Raw genomic sequence first — 22,649 nt, 5'->3', positions numbered from 1 at the left:
CTTTGACAACATTTTAGAAAAATATTCTCACTGAGATTTTTAAAAGAACACTACTCGAAATTCTTTAATATCTCATCATCGAAATTTTTTTTTAAATGTATATTTTTTATCACTTTCTTTTTTTAAACATATACTATTTAAAATTTTATAATTTAAATGTGCATAAATAAACAAATAAATAGCTTAGTAAAAATAAATAAATAAATAATTACCCAAAAAGATTGGTCAAAGCTGGACAACAGTTTGAAGGTGGTTTAACCAAGTTCATGCAAGGTTAGGGTAGTCCACATGCGATTCATGCATTTTAGATGTGGTTCAAGAGCTGTTTAAGAATTGTAGGCTGGTTCAATAATGATTTAACGATTATAAGTGATTCAATTTGAGCAATTTTCTAGATGTTTGACTGAACCGGCCTAAGGCTATTGGATAGAGGTGGGAAAAGGGTCTGGCACGTTGATCCTGGATATAAGTTTGGGCTGACACATGGGTCCTTTACTTTTTTTTTTTATATAAAACTATATAAGCTAAACTTTTTTTTTAAAACATTTTAAACTTTCTTTACAAAAAAAAAAAATAAAAGCTCTCAGTTTTCAATCTTTCAGAAATTAGGCTTCTTTTTTCCCATATCTTGGCAGTCATCCGTCGCTTGCCATCACCTTTTTCATTGTAAACTATAGCTCATTAGCTTCAGTTTACCTTTAAATTTCTCACACCTTTCTTTTGACCCTTTCTTTTCGTTTCTAATCTCCAGTTTGCCTATAACTAACCTCAAATTCCAAGATCTAGCCTTGAAAGTTTTGGCCAAAAAGATTTTTTTTTTATTTTCTAACTTTTTTTTTGTTTATGGTACTATGGTTCCCCCTTCCAAGGGATGTCATTTTTTATGTGTGTATGTGAATTTTTTATGGGTTTTTTTTTTTATGTTTTTTCGTTGTTAGGTGGTAGGGGCTATGAGTGGTGGTAGATGAGAGATGAGAGATGATGGTGGCAGCATTAGGCAAGATAGTGAACTAGAAGGGGGAGTTTGTTGTGTGGTTGTGGTTTGTTGATGAAGCTAAATTGATTGGGGGTTTTTTAGTTGTTGGCTAGTAGTGGGGGTGTTTTCAATTGGTAGTGAGCTTGAGGCTTGGTTTGGGTGTGATTTTCTATCGAATGGGTGTGCGACTGAGGGTGCTTAGGTAATATTTACTAGTGGCTATAGGTTGTAAAAGGGTAATGGGTCGTGGAAGAATTGTGGTGGTTTTTGGTTAGGATGCTGAAAATGGTGTCTGAAGAAAGGTCAGGACTTGAAAGTTTTTTTACTCCTTGTAAAATTGGCCTTCTCCCCCAATTATGTCTGTTAATTCACTTTTATCAAGAACCAAAGATTCCCCCTAAAAGCTTGCTATAAATGGTTTTCTTTTGAAAAGCTAACTTGGAATCTAGGAATTTTGGATTGTAATTGCAGAAGTAGCATTGTTGCATTTAGGGAAAAGAGAAAATGAGGGCCTACATTTGGGAATTGGTTCTTTGAACATTCCATGTCAAAGGTAAATGGGTGAAATGCATGGTAAAAACAAAAAGACGCTGAGAATAGTAAGGTAGTTTAGGAAGGGAAGGTTGCCATGGCAACTGACCTTTTTTTTTCATTTTGATTAAATTAATTTTAATAAAATGAAATTGGACCTTCAAATTGAATTTGGGCCTACAATAGAACTTTAGAATTTAAAATTGACATGCACTTTCATTGGGTTTTCAAGCCTAAGTGAACCAAAAAGGTGAATTGAATTGGACTTCAACTCATGCAAAATGGTCAAAAAATAATTAATCTAAAACAAGTTCAAATGAGTTTAATCAAATAAGTTTAATTAAAAATCTTTAAGCTAGCCCAAATCAAAATGTTAAGATCAAGTCTAAAACAGAACAAATCTTAATCAACTCGAATAAAATTGGGTGTCTACACTATTATAAATGAATTCATCCAATTCATCCACCTTTTTTGATACTCTTATATTCCAAACCACTTGCCTAACTTTGCTCACCAGCCATAACCTCTTAAAGGATGTGAAGTTGAATTTGTGAACCTTATCTTCACTTAATCATGTTTCTAAGCAATAAACAATGAGACAGTTAATTTGAATAAAAGAAAAAAAATTTTGGATTTCTAGGAAACCAAGCAAACATGACTTTTTTAAAGAATCTAGATATAGGTAATTTAATATGTTAAGACTATGCCATAGTCTTAAATGTGCCAAAACCAAAACATTCAAATTTCATCAAATAACTTCAAACATGTAAAGGCCTCAATTCTTACCTTACTTTGTTCCATGTCTTAAGGCACATAACCTAAAAAAGAAGTTATGTTATTGCCTTTACTCGATTGATTTGTGCCATAACCTTTCCTTTTAGATTGAATGAAATGAAAATTTTGATACCCTAAGTGAGCCCATCAACGTGATCATCATTATTATATGGGTTTTCATTTGAAGTGGCACATTAAAAAGGGACATCTTTCACGCATTGTCTTTTTGGTGGAATGGATTAATGTATGAGTTATGGAAGGGCATATAAAAAAAAGAGAAAGAAAAAAAATAAAAAAATTGATTATGCCATCATGCACTCAAGAAATTCAAATAAATTCAAATAAAACTTGAAAAATAAATTTAAAAAAAAGCCTAAAAGCCTAAAATGAAAAAACTAAAAGAGAAAGTCGAGAAAACCAAAAAATCTTGAAACATAAAATTTTGAAAAAAAAAATTTCTTCAAATTCATATTCCTAAAAGAAATCACTTTTTAACTGAAGTGATTGTGGTTTAGATGACATATAGCCATATTTCATTATCTTTTCACAAACAAAATAATTATCCTTTTTCTACCCTTTTTAAGCCTAATGAATTATTTCTTAATGAATCCTAACAAAGTATCACCCTCCACATTAGAGCACAAAGAAGGGACATATTCAAGAATCACACATAGTGAGATCCTATTCCAAGTATAAGGAACAACCCTATATGTCAATGGGAAAATGTTTAATAAAATGGGTTTCTAAAAATTTTTGAACTCACAAAATCAAAAGTGGACTTATGCAAAGAAAAAAAAAGAGAAAAAAATAAAAAGAAAAGCCAAAAAAAAAAAGAAAAAATAAACAAAAGAAAAAAAAAAGAATGATTGAATGTCAAGTGTAGAAAATGAAAAAAAAAAAGTCCCAAAGGGAATCTTGTATATAATGTGAAATAATCATTAGTTTGATCACCCTTAAACAGATTTTGAACCTATTTATTATTCTCTTATGAACCTCAAACTTGTATTACGTGCCCTGAAAAGTCTATATTGATCAAGCATGAATGCTTAAATGAAAGAGTTTTCTTTCATGGAATTGTCATATAATATATGAGTTTTTTACCTTTTTTTCATTTAACTATCTGATTAAACCATTGACCCATTTTGGATGAAACTTAGATTATGAAATAATAATAAAAAAAAAGCAAAAAATGAAGGAAGAATGTCACTCAAGGGTGAAAACTCCAAAAATGGTAGTTTAGAACAAATTTGAAAATTATGAAGCCCATCCTGAGCATAAGAAGTAAAAAAAAGTCAATATGAAACAACTCAGACTTTTAAAAGATCCAAGAATGACGATGCCTTAAAAGTTTGAAATCCATTAAAGGGATTAATTTTGAAATTTAAGCCTTCTTCTTTCATTCCCAAATAATCATCTAAAATTTTGAACCCATCACAGGGGATCTTAACATTTATCAAAATGCCACATTTAGAGGATAAAGTAAGTGTTGAACATGTTTAGTTTTCAAGAGATTCATGTTTTTAGAAAATTTTATGTTTTATTTGTGAACCTAAATGGAAAAGTATACATCTATTTTATTCCATTCAAATAGTGAAGCCTTTTTGAATGAACTGAAACCTTAATGTACTAAACCATTCAATCCATTTGAAAAAAAAAATTGTCACCTCTTTCATTTCTAATTGTGAACACCAATTCTCAAGAGACTTGAAAGTCACGTTTTTGGAATATTTCATTTTCTTTGACCATGTAAGGCAATTTTATTGATCAATTTTAAGTTATTTGTTAGGCATTTTTGTAAATAACAAAGAGATCAATTTTGGTGTAAGAGAAAAGTTATTATTGATGAAGATTTTGTCAACGCAAAGTGAGCTCTAATTTACAAAATAAAATTTTTTTGTATTGAAAAATTAGTCTTTGAAAATTGAAAAAAAATATTTTGATTCTTTTTTATTCGTTTCCTTTGTAAAAAAAAAAATCAATTTTGATGAAGATAAATGAGATCATTTTCCAATGGAAAGGCAAATAAGTGCATATGATATTAGGCCGAGAAAACATGAAGGTATGCTTGTTTTGGTATGAAAAATGTTTCTGGTTGATTGAGTAACAAAAACATAGTGGTCTATTTTCTTAAATTCATTTCAGAAATAATGTTGGCAATGATCACATATATGTTACATGATTGGGTTTGAAGATGTGAATAGAAAGTTAAAGAGAAAGCGAAAAGAGAGTCAATAAATCTTGGTTGAAAAAAAATCATGAAAAAAAAAAGAATAAATGAGGGAATAAGAGGAAATATGGGAAGGAATGAAAAGGAAAATCTAGTGGAAAAGAGATGAAAAATGATTTGATGAAGAAAGAGAAATAATCAAATGATTTTGAGTTGAAAAGAAAAGAATTTTGCAAACAAAAAGATTTTTTAAGCATTTGCATCCATGGTAACAAATTTGGCATTTACCTTGGCAAAGAGCATTTGTATTATTTAAAAAAAAAAAGCATTTTTATTATTAGTAGGATATTTGTGTTTATCTCTTTATAGGAAGCATTTGCATCAGAAATGATGGATGTATGTTTGTGGCATTTATATTTGCATATGAACATTGGCATTTGCACCTTCAAGTGTAATTACATTTGTTAGTCTTGAAAACTTTGAGAAAAGGGAAAAAGAAAATTCAAGTATTTTTAAGTGATGAGAAAGAAAGAATAAGAAAGGAATTGAGAACAATGAAGATGAGTAAAAGAAAAATAAGGTTTTTATATCAAAATTTCATTAAATATTCTCAGTGGTGATATCCGAGTCTTATTCAAAATCACTTGATGGTGATATTCGAGTATTCATGTTTGAATTTCATTATTTTTTTTTTTCAGTGAGAGCTTTCATTAAACAATTCTCAATGATGATATCCGAGTATTCATGTTTAAATTTCATTAAATTTTTTTATGGGAGTTTTCATTAAACAACTATCGGTAGTCTTTTTTAAAATCACTTGATGGTGATATCCAAGTATTCAAATTTAAATTTCATTAAATTTTTTCGATAAGAGTTTTCATTAAATAATTATCGGTAGTGATATCCAAACCTTTTTCAATAAAATTTACTCAGTGGTGATATTTGAGTATTCATATTTGAATATCATTAAAATTTTCTCGATGATGATATCTAGCCTTTTAATTAAAATTTTCTCAGTGGTGATATACGAGTTTTTTCAAAATCACTCGATGTTAATATTTAAGTATCCAAATTTGAATTTCGTCAAAATCTCATGATGGTGATATCTGAGCTTTTTAAATCACTCAGTAGTGATATTTGAGTATTTAAATCCAAATTTCTTTAAAATCTCTCGATGGTGATATTCGAGCTTTTGTATTTACTTGGTAGTGATATCCGAGTATTAAAGTCTAAATTTCATTTTTTTTGTAGTGATATCCTAGTTTTTTCAAATCATTTAATGGTGATATCTGAGTATTCAATTTTGAATTTGTATCTTTTTTCGGTGCTGATATTTGAAATATTTGTATTCACTCAGTGATGATATTTGAGTATTCAAGTTTGAATTTGCATCTTTTCTCGATGTTAATATCTGAAAACATTTGGATTCACTTGATGGTGATATCCAAGTGTCCAAGTCTAAGTTTGCATCTTTTCTCATTGGTGATATTCAAGATTTCTCAGTGGTGATATCTATGTTTTATAAAATCATTCAGTGGTGATATTCAAGATTTCTCAATGGTGATATCTGTGTTTTTTCAAATCATTCAATGGTGATATTCGATATATCTAAGTGGTGATATCTAAATTTTTTCAAATCATTCAATGGTGATATCTAAATATTTAAGTCTGAATTTGTATCTTTTATTGGTGGTGATATCCAAGATCTCTTTGGTGGTGATGTCCAAATACATTTGCATTCACTCAGTGGTGATATTAAAGTATTTGAGTCTAAATTTATATCATTTCTCAGTGGTGATATTTGAGATTTTGTTTTGAAGTGATATACAAAGTTATTTCGTTTTTTAGTTGCTATATCTAAGTTTTCATTTAAATTTATTTTCAAACATTATGAACCCTCTAATGAGAAGAGTTTTTTAGATTTGTTTTGAATAATTATGAAGCCTTTAATTAGAGAAATTTTCAAAAAAAAAAATCCAAAAATGTAAAAAAAAAAAATCAAAGTTCAAAAAATTCAAAAAAATCAAAAGTAAATAAACTTTTTTTTTTTTTTAAATCCTTAAGTCATTAACTCCAAAGAAAATTGTTATCTATATTTTTGCCCTATTCTTGATATTCAATAATGTGCAAAAAAAGACAGCTATAAATAAAAGTACAAATGATAAATTTATACTCGCAAGTTATTCCAATTCGGGTATAATGAAATTCAAATTCGGCTTGGTCATTGTTGAGTCGAGCTCAAACTCGAGCAACTCGACTTATTGAGGAAGCTAAATTCGGGTATCCTAATACTTGACTCGAATGATTTGCAAGCCTAGTCAAGTTTTTTATTTTAATATATATTTTGATTTTAAAATTTTATAATTTTACCCTTATATATATATAACCCTAATCACTTTAACTCTTTTTTTCAATCTCATTTGCTTTTCCTTTCCCTCATTCTCCCTTTCAACGATGCCTCCGTTCTCTGTCTTCCCATCTCATCCTAGTAGCTACCACTTTCCTTTCTAGCACTCTTCTTCCAAGCCTTATTTCAACATAGTTGTCTGCTAATTGAACTAGTTGTATCCATATGCCTACCCCCATCTTCAATCAACATCAATTTACATAGAACAATCAAAGGCTTTAACTCCAAGTATGAACTGCTATTGCACATTTGAAAGTTGAACAAATAATTTTGCTAACCCTTTAACTAACTCCTTTGGTTGAAAGATTGCTACTGAATGTTGTCTATTTCTACTTTAATTACTTAAAGAAAAAAATAAAGTGTTTGAATAATATATGCTAATAATAGTGCTTGTTTTAGTGCTTTCTTTTTTGTTTACAATTTTAGTACTGCCTTAGTGAAGTTATTGTTGTCTTGATTAGTTAGATTGGAACTTTCAATTTCTTATGTTGAGAAATTTTTGGATTTAGTTGTTTGGATTTAATTGGCTAAGACTTCTAATTTTTTTATGTTTAGAAAATTTTTTTTATTTGATGGTGAGTTTTTTATATTGTTACAATATTATTTTGAAAATACCATTATTTATAGAAAAACATCTCAATTTCAATGTTAGTTTAAATTCCAAATCAACTAATTAAATTTTACTATCAAACATATTAATCAAATTTGTAAATTTTTATTAGGTAGTGAGTTTTATCAAGCAAACTCGAGCTCAGCTTGAACTTTATCTCAAGTTGAGCTTGACTCGAGCTTTAAACTTCAATTTTTTAGTCAAGCTCAAGCTTAAGTATTGCAATGTACTAACTTGACTCAACTCAATTACACATTTAGCTGTAGACACCTAATTTTGCCCGGATCAATTTAAGTTTATTCAATTTTTATGCTTAATTTGTACATTTTGATTTAGGCTAGTTAAAGTGTTTTAATTGAATTGAGCCCATTTGGACTCATTTTAGATTTATTTTTTTAGGATCATTTTGTATAGTTAATAGGCTAAAGTCCAATTTTGTTTAATTTTGGGTCAATTTAAGATTCGATCACTTGGGCTTGAAAACCCAATAGAATCCAAAGTCCAATTCCAAGCCCAAATTAAATTTTAAAGCCCAATATCTTTTTATCAAAATTAATTAAATTAATACAAATTAAAATAATTATTAAAAAATGGTCAACTATTATGGCAGCCTTCTTTCCCAAAATGCCAACCCTTCCCTTAGTTGCATGCCCATTTTACCCCTCTAATTTCACCTTCCGAATTCACCTTTTAACTCTAAACACCAAAACCAACATTAACATTTTCCCAAAAGTAGCAGCCATTTCTGCATTTTGTAGCAAGAAGCCAAAATCTTTAATCAAAAAGTCATTCTTTTCGATTTAAAAATGGGGGTTCTACAAATGGGGGATCACACAACAAAGGAAGGGATAGAGACACAGAGGGAATTCACAAAAGAATAGATAATAAAAGAGGTAAATTGAACTAGCAAAAAGGACACTTAACCAAAAACAGATCCATTTCCATTGCCAAACCCAAAAAAAATTTCCCATCTTTTTATGCAATGCCTTTGAAACACTAGCACACCAACCACCACCATACACAACTCTAGCCAAAAATGCCCAAAATCTGCCCATTAGACGTAAATCACCCCCAATCAAACCCTCAGCCAAATCACTCCCAAATCCACCAACCGTCAATAATTCAACTTCCTAACCTGCCCATTGCCATCTTAAAACAAGCACATAGCTACCAACGTCTAAACAGCCCTTCCATCACAACCTAATACCTATAAAAAAAAAAAAAAAACAACAACACACTAAGCCATATATCCCATATTCTAAGGTTAGTTATATGAAAAATCAAATAAAAGAATCAAGTTAGGTCAAACCCACAAAAAAAACACATGAAAAAAAAAATAATTCAACAACATCTTGCACGAAGAACAACCAACAACAAAAAATAAAACAAAAAAAGGAAAAAGTATCATAAACCAAAAAAGAGATAAAAGAAGAAGTGAAAGTCCCAATTTTAGCAAGGTTCGAGATGGCTTTGGGCCTTGATTTTTGGTAAAAAGAAATGCTGTGGGAGGAGGAAAAATATGTTATAATCTTAAAAGATTTAGAATTGCAAAGGTTAGTGTTTTTGGGTTTTAAACCAACATCTTTAAAAATAGATCTAGGGAGTTTGGTCCATTTTTACAAAAATCTAGTTGGAAAATGTGAAAGATGATGTCAAAAAAGAGTTTAGGGTGAAAATTTGAGACTAAATAGTGGTCAGAGGTGGCTGCAGCCAACACAATGGTTTCTTATGCTAGCATCGATTTTTGGATTTAAAGGCTACTAGTTTTTGGAGAGCCTTTTTAAATAAAGAAGCTCTCTCTCTCTCTCTCTCTCTTTTCTTTTAGAGAAAAAAGCAAAAGTGAAAAATGGAATAAAAAAATTAGGTTTTTATAGTTTAAAAAAATTTTCAAAATAGTACATTTCGAGGGCTATAAACTCACGCGCCAACCTAACCCGAATTTGAGGTCCATGTACCCAACTCGGCTCTAACCTCTTTCTTCTCTTCAGCCTTAGATCGATTTAGTCAAACCACTCTCAAATCGGCTTGAAGACCTTAAACTGCTCTTGAACCACTCCTAGACTGTCTGGATTACGCCTAAATTGCTTGTGAACTACCTATGGACTAATCAAATCACCTGAACCAATAATGAATCACTTTGAATAGTTGATCGACTTTGACTAATCTTTTTTAAGTAATTTCTTTTATTTTTATATTTTTTTGTTAAGTTATTTATTTATGAATATTTAAATTTTAAATTTTTGAATAAATACATTAAAAAAGTGTTCACTTTTTTTTAGAAAAACAAAAATTTTTCGAGGATGAGGTTTTAAGGAAGTTTGAGTAATGATTCTTTAAAATCTCTAAGTAAGAATATTTTTTTTAAATGTTATCAAAGTACTGAATTATTTAGAAATATATTCAATACAATAAAACTTTCATTTACTTATTTTTAATTAAAAAATAATATAATAACAAAATATATTTTTTTTAAATAATAAGGTTATATATAACAATGCATGAATATTAAATACATTAATTAATAATAAATGGAGATTTTTACGAGGATAAGATCTTTAAAAAGTTTGAATAGTGATTTTTTAAAAATCTCTTAGTAAAAAGTTTTTTTAAATGTTGCCAAAGTATTTGAGTATTTAGAATAATCTTCAATAAAGATTCCCATTTACCTTTTATTTAATAAAAAAATATGAAATGAATTTTTATAAAACAAATTACTATTGGGGTTAGATTATAAATATTATTTTATTACATGTATTTTAAATATTGATTTTTAAAGAAATATATGAACCACCGAAAATGGAATTTTTGATAAGTCCGAGAAATAAATCTTAAAAAATCCTTAAGTGAGAAAATTTCTCTTAATGTTACCAACGTATTGAAATATTTTGAGAATTTTTCAATAACATAATTCCAATATATTCTTCATATAAAAATGAAATTATGGTTTTCGTTTTAAAAAAAAAAAAGAGAAAATTTTAAAAAAATGAAATTAGAAAAACTAAATTGTGATAAATAAAGGGAATTAAGGAGATAATTTTTAAATATAAAAATTAAGCCCCTTTTTGTTAAGGTTAAAGGATAACATATGGTTAATTGATACCGTTTTCAAAATTATTGCTATGAGGGTATTAATCATTCCCTACACAAAACCATACTTCAAACCACATTTCTGATTTCAAAGATCAAAATTATCTTTTTAATAAATTTTAAACATGTTTTAAGGTTTTATTAAATAGATAAACATTTTAGGTGTCTAATCACACCTAACAAAAAAGATCAATAATGACTCCCCTACTTCGAAATTTTTTTAAAGATTTTTATCCAATAGTCCTCAAAACTGTTACGGCAGTTAAAAATTTTTCGTTACCTTAAGAATATTTAAGAATCCCATTACTTTTCTTAAAGGGGGTCCGTCGTTGGAAAAACTCAATCATTTACTTTTTTATATTAAATCTTGTTTTATCGAAAACATATCTAAATTTTTCACCATTTAGGTCAAATTTAAAAACATTTTCTCACCTAAAAATTTTTTAGATACTCATCCATTTGTGATTACTAAGAATTTTATCTTCAATTTTTAATTTTATTTTGGTAAGTCTTATTTGTAATAAATCCAAAATTTTCACCATTTGAGTTGAATTTAGAAATATCTTTCTTAAAAATTAGACTCTTATTATAGAATTGTATTCATTATTTATTTCTAATTTTTAGAATAAAGATAAAATGCCAATTAATTTTTGGAATCTCATCTAAATTATTTCACCAATTTGGTTGAATTTAAAATAGATTTTTACATAAAAATCTCCTAGGAAGTCAATCATTTATGATTTTCTTAAGACTTCGTGTTTGAATAATTGTCATATATATTCAAATAAACTTATAAGTCATTTTTTTATTTTTGATTTCGAACTGAATACAATTATTTTTGTTGAAATTTTATGTAAATTATTTTTTCATTCCAGCTAAATTTAGAGAAATTCCTTACCTAGTGATTTTTTAGAAAATTGACCTTTTGAAATTTCTAAAAATCTTATCATCGAATAATTGTTAACTTAATATAAATAAATTTTATAAAATTTATTTATATATTTTTTATTTTTAAAAAATAAATACTAATTATTGTTATTGAGATTTTTTTAAAAATTTTTCCTCCATTTGGGTCAAATTTAGAAAAAAACCTCTCACCTAAAAATTTCCTAGAAAGTTATCCATTTGTAATGTTTAAGAATTTCATCTTCAGATAATTATCATTTATTTTTAAATATTTAGTAAAATTTTGTTTTACTTTAATTTATTTTGATTTATTTTATCTAATCAAATTAATAATTATACCAAATCCTAAAAATTCTTACCCTAAGTAAAAATGATAAAAATAACATAAAATAAACCAATTAAAACACAAGGAAAAAACAAAAACAAAAACAAAAAATGTAGAACATATGATACAAGTTAAATTACGTTGATGTTCAGGAAATTGATAATTATTATCAAAATCTAGAGGTATTGTAGGAATCCCTGTCAAAGCTTGGGAATCTCGTCGAAAGATTGTTAGGAATTCAAAAAAACTTAACATTTGAACTTGAACTACTTAAAACTTTTTTACTTTCAAATTTTTCTCTGTGATTGTTGTGTCCCCTGTTGTGTTGCTTGAAATATTATTTATAAGAAAAATTAAGAGTGTTTCTTATCACTCTAGACTCAAATTTTGAAATTTTAAATTATCACAAAAAAAGAAAAAACTACAATTTATTCTTAAGGGTCTCAACCCAACTTCATCTCTAATACAGCCTGAATTATCATCCAGATTCTTTCTATTCTCATCAGCCTTATCACCAACTTCTTCTTTTAATTTCAAATTTTCTTTATTTTAGATAATTAGATAATTAGAAGTAAGAATAAGATTGAAAAAAATAAATAATAAACAAATAAAGATAAATAATAAAGATATATAACAAGACAATGAAGGATAAATACAAAAGATGGAATAGAAAATTAAAAATAAAAAAATAAAAAGTACAAATAAAATCCTAAATTTAACAATCGGACTTGAAGCAAGTCCAAACCTAACTAGTTTAGGCCTCATACTAAATAGTTTAGATACCATATTTTGTCTCGAGTTCTTTGTCAATCGAGACTAATCTAAGCTTGGGTGTAGGGATTTTTATTAATTTTTATTTTAGATTTTTTTATTTTTGTATTTATCATTTTTATTTTTTTTATGGTCTATCTATTGTTTAATTTCTTTTTCTTTCTCCATTATCTGATTAATTTTTTTTTTTAAAAAAAAAAGAAAAGCTGAAAGAATGAGATTAGGATTGGTGCTAATCTTTTGATTTGGATGCTAATTAGAATTGCATTGAAACTCTATCAGCATGGATCTATATATCAACAATGAATACACAGGATCAGGGGGGAGAAAAAAAAGAAAAACAAGAAAATTTTCTTCCCTACTTCCCACTTCGTCGAGCCTCTCTGCCCCAAGGCGCCGACAACCGCTTCTCCTTTTGCCTAGCGACCACATCTGGCATTGGTGCTACCGCACTTCTCTTTTCCTTTTTCTCTGCGTGTCTCTATTCCTTCTGGTGTCGCTTTCTTTCACTATGAGTTGCAGCCATGTACAAAGAGGATGAAGTATCGGCTATAGTGATAGATCAAGGGTCTCACACTTGCAAAGCTGGTTATGCCAGTGAAAATGCTCTCAGAGTCGTGTTTCCTTCTGTTGTGGGGTCCATTGATCAGATGGATGCCGCCGATGTTGACAACGAAAACAAGGATTTTGATACTAACAACAGTAATGTTGATTCCAACAAACCCAAGGGAAAACGCAGATTGTGTGTAGGCTCTGAAGCCTTGGGTTTTCGACACGATCATATGAAAATACTGTCTCCCCTAAAGGATGGGGTTATTATTGATTGGGATATTTTTGACAGCATATGGGATCATGCTTTCAAGGAGTGTTTACTCATTGATCCTAAGGAACATCCAATACTACTTGCGGAGCCATCTTCCAACACTCAACAGCAGAGGGAGTGGACAGCGTAACTCATGTTCGAAAAGTATGAAGTTCCTGCTTTATTTTTGGCCAAGAATATGGTTCTTACATCTTTTGCATCAGGACGTGCTACCTCTGTCGTTTTTGATAGTGGTGGAAGATCGACTACAGTTACCTCAGTACAGGACGGTTATGTTCTTCAAAAAGCAGTGTCTTCTTGTCCTATTGGAGGAGAATGTTTTATCGATTGCTTGATGAAAAGCTTGGAAAGCAAAGAATCCTACGAGCTCTATTCCCATATAGTTATAGCAAGTGATATCAAGGAATGTGTGTGTCGACTTCCTGATACTCCATATGATAAAAGTGCATGTTCAAATGTCCCAATGACCCCGTACGAGATTCTTGGTGGGTAGACAATTGAAATTAGTGCTGATAGATTCAAAATCCTTGATGTTCCGTTTAAGTTGCCTTTGGCTCAAATAATTCCTAGAATGGATAATTTTGCTGATATTTCTCCAACTGCTCGTGGTTTGCCACAAGTGGTTATAGAAAGCATTAATAGACGCAACATGGACATTCGAAAATAATTGTTTAGCAGTATACCACTTGCTAGTAGCACATCATCAGTGCAACAGTTGAAAGAGAAAGGCTTGCCGGAGATTCCAACAATTTTTTTTTAGTTTTTGTCTCAAGTTGAGCTGCGCCAAGCTTAGCCGAGCCATTCCCGAATTATTTATTTATTTATTATTATTATTTATTTATTTATTTATTTATTTATTATTACTATTATTTGTTAATTAGATTAGAATTGTTTAATATTTTTTATTTTATTATTTTTATTTTATTATTTTATTTTCTTTAAAAAATATTTTTGAAAAAAAGTTAAAAGTATCAATTTTCCTTGAAAATAAGCTTTCTAAAAAAAAATTTTTGAGGAAAAGTTAAAATTATCAATTTTCCTTGAAAATAAGCTTTCCAAAAAAATATTTTTAGGGAAAAGTTAAAAATATCAATTTTTTCTGTACAAAAGTAATCATTTTTTCTTTTTTCTTTTTATTTTCTTGGATTTTCTTTAATGTTAAATAATCTGACGATGGAGCCTTTGTAAGTGAAATAATAGTTTTCTTGCATACTCTTGAGGTGAGGGAATTTTTGAAATTTTTTGCTAAAAGTTTTACATTCAATTGAGAATAATTTTCAATAATTAATTACTTGGTAAATTTTTAAGGCTTATTGGATAACGTAAAACTAAGCTGGTACCATCTTTTGATAGGCGTTGTGAGGGTGCTATAACCTTCCTCACACATAACCAAACTCCCGAACCCTGTTTTGATTAGTAGACCCGAACCTATTCTTTTAGAGACCCTTAAACTTAGGTATTCCCTGAAAAGATAGATTCCTTAGGTGGCCAATCGCTCCTAAATAAAAAAGATTAGTGGTGACTCCTTCAAGTCAATGTCTAGCCATAGATCCCTAGATCTAGACGTTATAACAGCCTGAAGACTCTACTGGGGACTCTAAAAGTCAGGCCAGCAAATAAATTTATGTTATCCAAAAGCCTAATAAAATTGAACATTTTTTTATATATGTGTTATTATTCATTCATGTTTATTTACTTTATTAATTATGTCATTCATATGTATGTGCATAACATGAGCTCTATACCCGAGCTCCGTCCCTCTAGGAGGGAGTAAAGTATCTATTGCTTTCGTGAGGTTTAATACCTCCATAGTGGCTAGCGAAATACTTCCACTCAAATTGAACATTTTTTGCTTGTAACCTGTAATAGGTGAGGATTATGGTACCTTACTAGTCTGTGATGGACAATGATGTAAGGAGCAATTTGGGAACCTTTAGACTTTAATCTCAAATCACATATAGTGAACCTTAGAAATGCCTAACCCTAAGATAGAGCCTTTTTTACCTAATGATAGATATACCCTAAAACTAGGACACAAAAAGAGTGTTTATCTAATCATTTTGATTGTCTGACTTTGTGCATCATTTTCATTATCATATGTAACATTATACATCGACATCACTTTCATTTCATCTATGAAACTAACTATGTTGTTAGTCTGATTTTATGCATCTGCATTATTTTCATGATTATGTTTTAACACAATCATTTGCATCCATTTCATATTAGATTTTATCCATAAAAATGTACATTTCATTCGTGCATCAACATATCATACATAAAGCATAGCATAGCATTTCTAATCATAATTGTGGTGCTAAAGGTTCAACGATAGCTCCACCAAGTAACCCCACTCATTAATACAATACAAAAGCTCAAGCCAAACAAATGGAACAAGAAAATTTCAATCGTCTTAAGAGAATAGAGAAAGCTCAAGAGAAGTTAGAAGGGGAGTTGAATAAGATTTTAGAGGCTTTGAATAAGTTAAACAATAGAAAGGTAATAGAGGAGAATGCTAGCCAATAAGATCATCCCCTACAAGAGGAGGATGAGCCACTGTACCCTCCTGGTTTCGAGCCACATCAAGTCCAACCTACATAAGGTCTACCACCATAGCAGTTCACATATCCTATAGGGTACACATATCCCAGAATACCATGAGATTCAAATCAAGGACAGTACCAAAGTTATATAAATTTTATCTTTACTGAAAAAGTAGTAGAACCAATATCAATTCCTAATTTGGATGATCTAAAAAAATAAAAAAGAAAAATTGAGGCCCAAAGAGAAAGAGCTTGTAGAAGCCTTAAAAGCTGAACAAAAGATAAACTTGTTAGAGAAAAGGCTACGAGTAGTGGAAGGAGTGGGTTTTTATGGTTCTGTCGATGCTGATGGACTCTATTTAGTCCTGGATGTGGTTATCCCTCCAAAGTTCAAAGTGCCAGAGTTTGAGAAATACGATGATACAAGGTGTCCAAAAACTCACATTACTATGTACTGTTGAAAAATGGTTGCCCATACCAATAATGAAAAGTTCTTGATGCATATCTTTCAAGACAACCTCATTGGTTCTGCTATTAAGTGGTATATCCAATTAAACAGAACTCGCATCCATTTCTAAAGTGACATTGCCCATGATTTTATCAGTCAATATCGATATATCATGGATTTGGCCCCTAATCGTTTGTCTTTACAAAACCTGGAGAAAAAGGCCAATGAAACTTTTAAGGAGTATGCCTAGAGGTGGAAAGATATTACTTCTTAAGTATAAGCCTCCTCTGACTGAGAAAAAAACTACAGTGCTGTTTGTCAGCACTTTGAAATCTCTCTATTATGAAAAGATGATAGGAAATGCAATAAAAAATTTCACTGACATGGTGATCTCTGAAGAAATTATTGAGAGTGCCATAAAAATGGTAAGTTGAAAAGAGAAGAAACCAAGAAGGCATAAAAAAAAAAATTGAAGCTCAAGCTGTGAGCTTTGATAGGCAACAATTCAGGGGTTATCAACCCTATCCACCTCAAGATAACTCTCCACACTATCCTGCTGTGAACAATACTTCATCTTATCCATACCAACCAGCCCCACAACCATTTAATTCATCCATATACCAACCCATTTTTATCCCCCAAGCTCCTATATACAGCCTTAATAGTCAAACTCTTAAAAGACCCTAAACTCGTCCAGCTAACCCAATTGGTGGTTCATGAGAGCAACGGATTACTCAAAAAAAACTTGTATTTAATCTAATCCTCATGACCTATACGAAGTTATATTGAGAACTCTATAATAGTCACTTGATTGCCCCCAGTCGTGTGGAGCCGCTCAAGCAACCATATCCTAAGTGATATGATCCTACAGCCCACTACGACTACCACTATGAAATTGCTGGCCATTCTATTAAAAATTGCACTGCTCTAAAGCATAAGATGCAACGGTTAATCAAGGATGAAATGGTAAGTTTTGATCAAGAAAGAGTAACAACACCTAATATTAGTAGTAATCCATTGCCTAATTACAATGTCAATGCTCTGAATGAGAATCAAGAATATGTTAATTCAAGAAGGCCTGAAGAGTTACAATGAATCAAAGGGGCGAGATAAAAATCCTTCACCTGATTGCACAGATGCATGATTTCAAAGAAAGATGTTAAAACTAGTTGAATGCTATTTGTCATTCTAAGAGTTCTTTTAAAGTAATGTTAGGATTTCTTTTTTGCAATATGATTTCACTTGTTATTATTTTAATAAAGGTAAGTTAATGTATTTCATTACATTTTCTCTTTCACTCGACCATTATTCCATGCTTTGTTACCTTTCATAACTTTACATTTCTATTCTCAAATTTCAGATGATGAATATTTAGACAATGATAACAATAATTCTAGGATTTAATTTTGAGAACTCATCCACATTAATATGAAGAGATGATTTGAGCAAAAAAGTAAGCTGTTACCAGATGTGAAATAGATATGTCTTGAAAATGTGCAATCTTTTATATAGGTTCATGAGCTTTGTTCAATAGATGATGTTCAAGAAAAGTATTCACAATTGAGATGAAAAATGACCATCTTTCTTTACCATTCAAAAAACCATTTATTGCTACCCCTTTGAGCCTATTATAATTTTTTTTCTGAAAAACCCCAACTAAGGATCATCTTATACACTGGGGGGTAATTTTTGAAAAAAATATCACAAAAGGTCTCAAAGATGGAAAGAGAAAGAAAAGGAAAAGGAAAAATAAATGCCACACATGATTTGGGATAAAATAATGAGAATCCTTTGTGTGAGGAAAGAAAAAATAGTGAAATGATGTGGAGGCAAAATGCCAAGTTACATCAAATGATCCTTTGGTCTTGAACTTTTTTAATACATGTTTTGAGCCTATTATATCCATTTCTTTTATAACCTCTCACCTTGACCTATATTACAACCTTGAAAAGTCTATTTGAATCAAGTGTGAATGCTCAACTTGAATGATCATATGTTGGGCGAAAATATGCTCATGATGAAACAATGGAATCATGCTACATTATTCTAAAGTTTGATGTGTGGAAAGATATCAACAATGGATGAAAAATGAGAAAAAAGAAAAGAAGATGATGAAAAATGAAAAAATGAAAAAAGAAAGAAAGAAAGAAAGAAAAATGAAAAAAATGAAAAAAAGATTCAAATTGAAAACCTGAAAAGGTGATTTGGGTAGAAAAATATCTAGGTCAAATGGTTCACATGGATGGAAGATCAAAGACATCCGAAGATCCCTCAAAGACTGGGGCAAAGTTCGCCAAGCTCAAAATGACTTCAACATTAAATGGAATGAGTTTTTGAAAAAGAATCCTAGATTAATGTTGAGAATTGTCTGAATATTCATCGTTTGGACATACCATTCATCCCAATGACATGTATCTAATTTATTTCCTTTCCCATTTATTTTATACCAAAATATATCTCCATTGATTATATTTACCATAATTCACCTTATGTTCTCTTATTGTTACATCCTTAGAATAAATCAAGAAAATGTATAAGTGCATTATAATTGTCAAGAATTGAAATGATGATGAATGAATGACAATGTGCATAAAAAAGTCTTGCATTCCTTTAAAGAGAAATCTAAGATGATGGTGGTAACAAAATGAAAAAATGGTAGAAACCTAAAAGAGATGATTTGAAAGGACATATGATGTGACCAAATGGAGAATATGATGATGGATTGGACAATAAAATGAAGATGGGATAAATCTTGAAAAGTGGTATAATCAAGTGATGAATATGGGGATGTATTGGTCGATATAACCTATGGGTTATGGTTAAGTGATGAAAATGATAAGGAACAATAGACGAAACTGGTGCTAAAAAGCTTATGAACGATGATCAAGTGACAGAAGATGAAATTTGCTTTGAAATGGCTAGTATTGAAAAGCTTATGAACGATGACCAAGTGACAAAACATGAAATTTATTTTGAAATGGTTAGTGCTGATAAGCCTGGCATGTAGGGTAATAGGTAAAATTTATTGGCGTTGAGAAACCTCTAGATGGTGATCAAGTAATGGAAACAATGATGATTAGTTGATAAAGCTTGTTCCAAAATGTTGAGAAGCTAAATAAGGGGAGAATGTGAGATGGTAGGGTCTTGAGGACCATATTTCATAATTATTTAGGATTTCATGACATTATTGACATTCACATTACATGCAACATGTTGGCATCGTTGTTTAAATAGTACATTCACATAATTTGATGAATTAAACTTTGTTTGGACATGCATGGCACTATGAGAATCTAGGTTGTTGCATTTGCATCATTAAAAGGCATTTGCATTTTTGGTCATAACATTCATTCATGCAAATTTTTGAGTCACTTGAAAAATAAATTGTGAATATTTTGATGAGAATTTTTTAGAACTCAAATGAGAATCCTTGAGTTTCAAAATGAGAATCTTTGAGGAGTGAAACCTTAAAGTTCGTCGAATGTGAATCTTCGAACAAATGAAAAGTTTTGAACGTTTGGATGTGAATCTCCAAAATACAAAGCTTCAACTTTTTGGATATGAATTTCTAATGTTTTAAATGAGAACCTTTGAACTTAGATGTGAAACTCTAAGTTTTATTGCATGTGAGCCTTTGAACTCAAATGAGAAGCTTTGAATTTTTGGATGTGAATCTCCAAAATTCAAATAAGGATATTTAAATGTTGGAGGCGAGTCTTGCAAGTTACAAATGCAAATCTCGAGATCTTGCAAATTTGAATGAAAATAAAATTTTGAGAATCAAATTTTAGTAAATTCTTACGAAGTTGAAAGATTCTTGCGAATCTGAACCTCTGAATATTGATCTCAAACTGTGAATCCTTGAGTTCCCATTACAAAATTCCTTCAGTTACGATCTATAACTCTTTAGGACATGATGGTTAAGGAGCTTTATTTATTTTCCAAAGTCATTGAGCATCTGATTAGAGAAGCCATTTATTTTCCAAAGTCGTTGAGCCTTTGATTAGAGGAGCCATTTATTTTTCAAAGTCATGGTTGCCTCTATTTAGAGGAGCAATTTACTTTTCAAAGTTGTGGTACCTCTGTTTAGAGGAGCATTTATTTTTGAAGTCATGGTACTTCTGCTTAGAGAATTTATTTATTTTTTCAAAGTCTGAAGCCTCTGTTTAGAGGAGCCTTTGTTTATTTTTTCAAAGTTGTTGAGTCTCTATCGTTAAGCCTCTACTTAGAGGAGCTTTGATCAAAATTCTAACAAAAAAAAATGCAAAAAAAAATAAAATCAAGTTGAGTCTTAAATGGGTGTCTACGTTTTTGCACAATTCTTGTTTCACAGAAAATGTACAAAGAAGGGCAGCTGTAGACACCTTATTTTGTCTGGGGTTCTTTGTCAATCGAGACTAATCTAAGCTCAGGTGTAAGGATTTTTATTCTTTTTTATTTTAGATTTTTCTACTTTTGTATTTATCATTTCTATTTTTTTATGGTCTATCTATTGTTTAATTTCTTTTTCTTTCTCCATTATCTAATTAATTTAAAAAAAAAAAAAAGAAAAGCTGAAAGAATGAGATTAGGATTGGTGCTAATCTTTTGATTTGGATGCTAATTAGAATTGAATTGAAACTCTATCAGCATGGGTCTATATATCAACAATGAATACACAGGAATAGGAGGGAGAAAAAAAAAAAAAACAAGAAAATTTTCTTCCCCACTTCCCACTTCCCACTTCGTCGTGCCTCTCTGCCCCAAGGCGCCGACAACCGCTTCTCCTTTTGCCTAGCGACCACATCTGGCATTGGTGCTGCCGCACTTCTCTTTTCCTTTTTCTCTACGCGTCTCTATTCCTTCTGGTGTCGCTTTCTTTCACTATGAGTTGCAGCCATGTACAGAGAGGATGAAGTATCGGCTATAGTGATAGATCAAGGGTCTCACACTTGCAAAGCTGGTTATGCCAGCGAAGATGCTCCCAAAGCCGTGTTTCCTTCTGTTGTGGGGTCCATTGATCAGATGGATACCGCCGATGTTGACAACGAAAACAACGATTGTGAGACTAACAACAGTAATGTTGATTCCAACAAACCCAAGGGAAGACGTAGATTATGTATAGGCTCTGAAGCCTTGGGTTTTCGACACGATCATATGAAAATACTGTCTCCCCTAAAGGATGGGGTTATTATTGATTGGGATATTTTTGACAGCATATGGGATCATGCTTTCAAGGAGTGTTTACTCATTGATCCTAAGGAACATCCAATGCTACTTGCGGAGCCATCTTCCAACACTCAACAGCAGAAGGAGTGGACAGCGTAACTCATGTTCGAAAAGTAAGAAGTTCCTGCTTTATTTTTGGCCAAGAATATGGTTCTTACATCTTTTGCATCAGGACGTGCTACCTCTGTCATTGTTGATAGTGGTGGAAGATCAACTACAGTTGCCCCAGTACAGGACGGTTAAGTTCTTCAAAAAGCAGTGTCTTCTTGTCCTATTGGAGGAGAATGTTTTATCGATTGCTTGATGAAAAGCTTGGAAAGCAAACAATCCTACAAGCTCTACTCCCAGAGAGTTATAGCAAGTGACATCAAGGAATGTGTGTGTCGACTTCCTGATACTCCATATGATGAAAGTGCATATTCAAATGTCCCAATGACCCCGTACGAGATTCTTGGTGGGCAAACAATTGAAATTAGTGCTGATAGATTCAAAATCCTTGATGTTCCGTTTAAGTCGCCTTTGGCTCAAACAATTCCTAGAATGGACAATTTTGCTGATATTTCTTCAGCTGCTCGTGGTTTGCCACAAGTGGTTATAAAAAGCATTAATAGACGCAACGTGGACATTCGAAAATAATTGTTTAGCAGTCTACCACTTGCTAGTAGCATATCATCAGAGCAACAGTTGAAAGAGAAAGACTTGTTGGCGATTCCAACAATTTTTTTTTAGTTTTTGTCTCAAGTTGAGCCGCGTAGGCTGAGCTACTAAACCGAGTCATTTACAAGTTTTTTTTTATTATTATTATTTTTTTATTAATTTATTTTTTATTATTATTATTATTATTTATTAATTAGATTAGAATTGTTTAATATTTTTTATTTTTATTTTTATTTATTTATTTTTATTTTTATTTTCTTTTCTTTTTTTTAAATAAAATTCAAAAAAAATATTTTTAAAAAAAAATTAAAAGTATCAATTTTTTTTAAAAATAAAATCAAATACTTCATAAAAGACAATCAAATTCCTGATAGAGGGCAATGAAATTTTCTGGGTTTTTTTTTTCAGTTGTGGGC

At 30.5% G+C, this 22,649-nt stretch overlaps 2 pseudogenes; both read left to right on the top strand.

The window, feature by feature from the left end:
* The first annotated feature begins 13,078 nt into the window (after window positions 1-13,078).
* Window positions 13,079-14,137, top strand: LOC111297773 (actin-related protein 4 pseudogene; annotated as a pseudogene).
* A 6,689-nt stretch (window positions 14,138-20,826) lies between these two features.
* LOC111297772 (actin-related protein 4 pseudogene) lies at window positions 20,827-22,305 on the top strand (annotated as a pseudogene).
* The last annotated feature ends 344 nt before the right edge of the window (window positions 22,306-22,649 follow it).

The sequence above is a fragment of the Durio zibethinus genome, chromosome 12 (assembly GCF_047325235.1).
Source record: "Durio zibethinus cultivar Kanyao isolate XHJ-2024 chromosome 12, ASM4732523v1, whole genome shotgun sequence".
Classification (NCBI taxonomy): Eukaryota; Viridiplantae; Streptophyta; class Magnoliopsida; order Malvales; family Malvaceae; genus Durio; species Durio zibethinus.
This window is presented reverse-complemented; position numbering and strand designations above follow the sequence as displayed.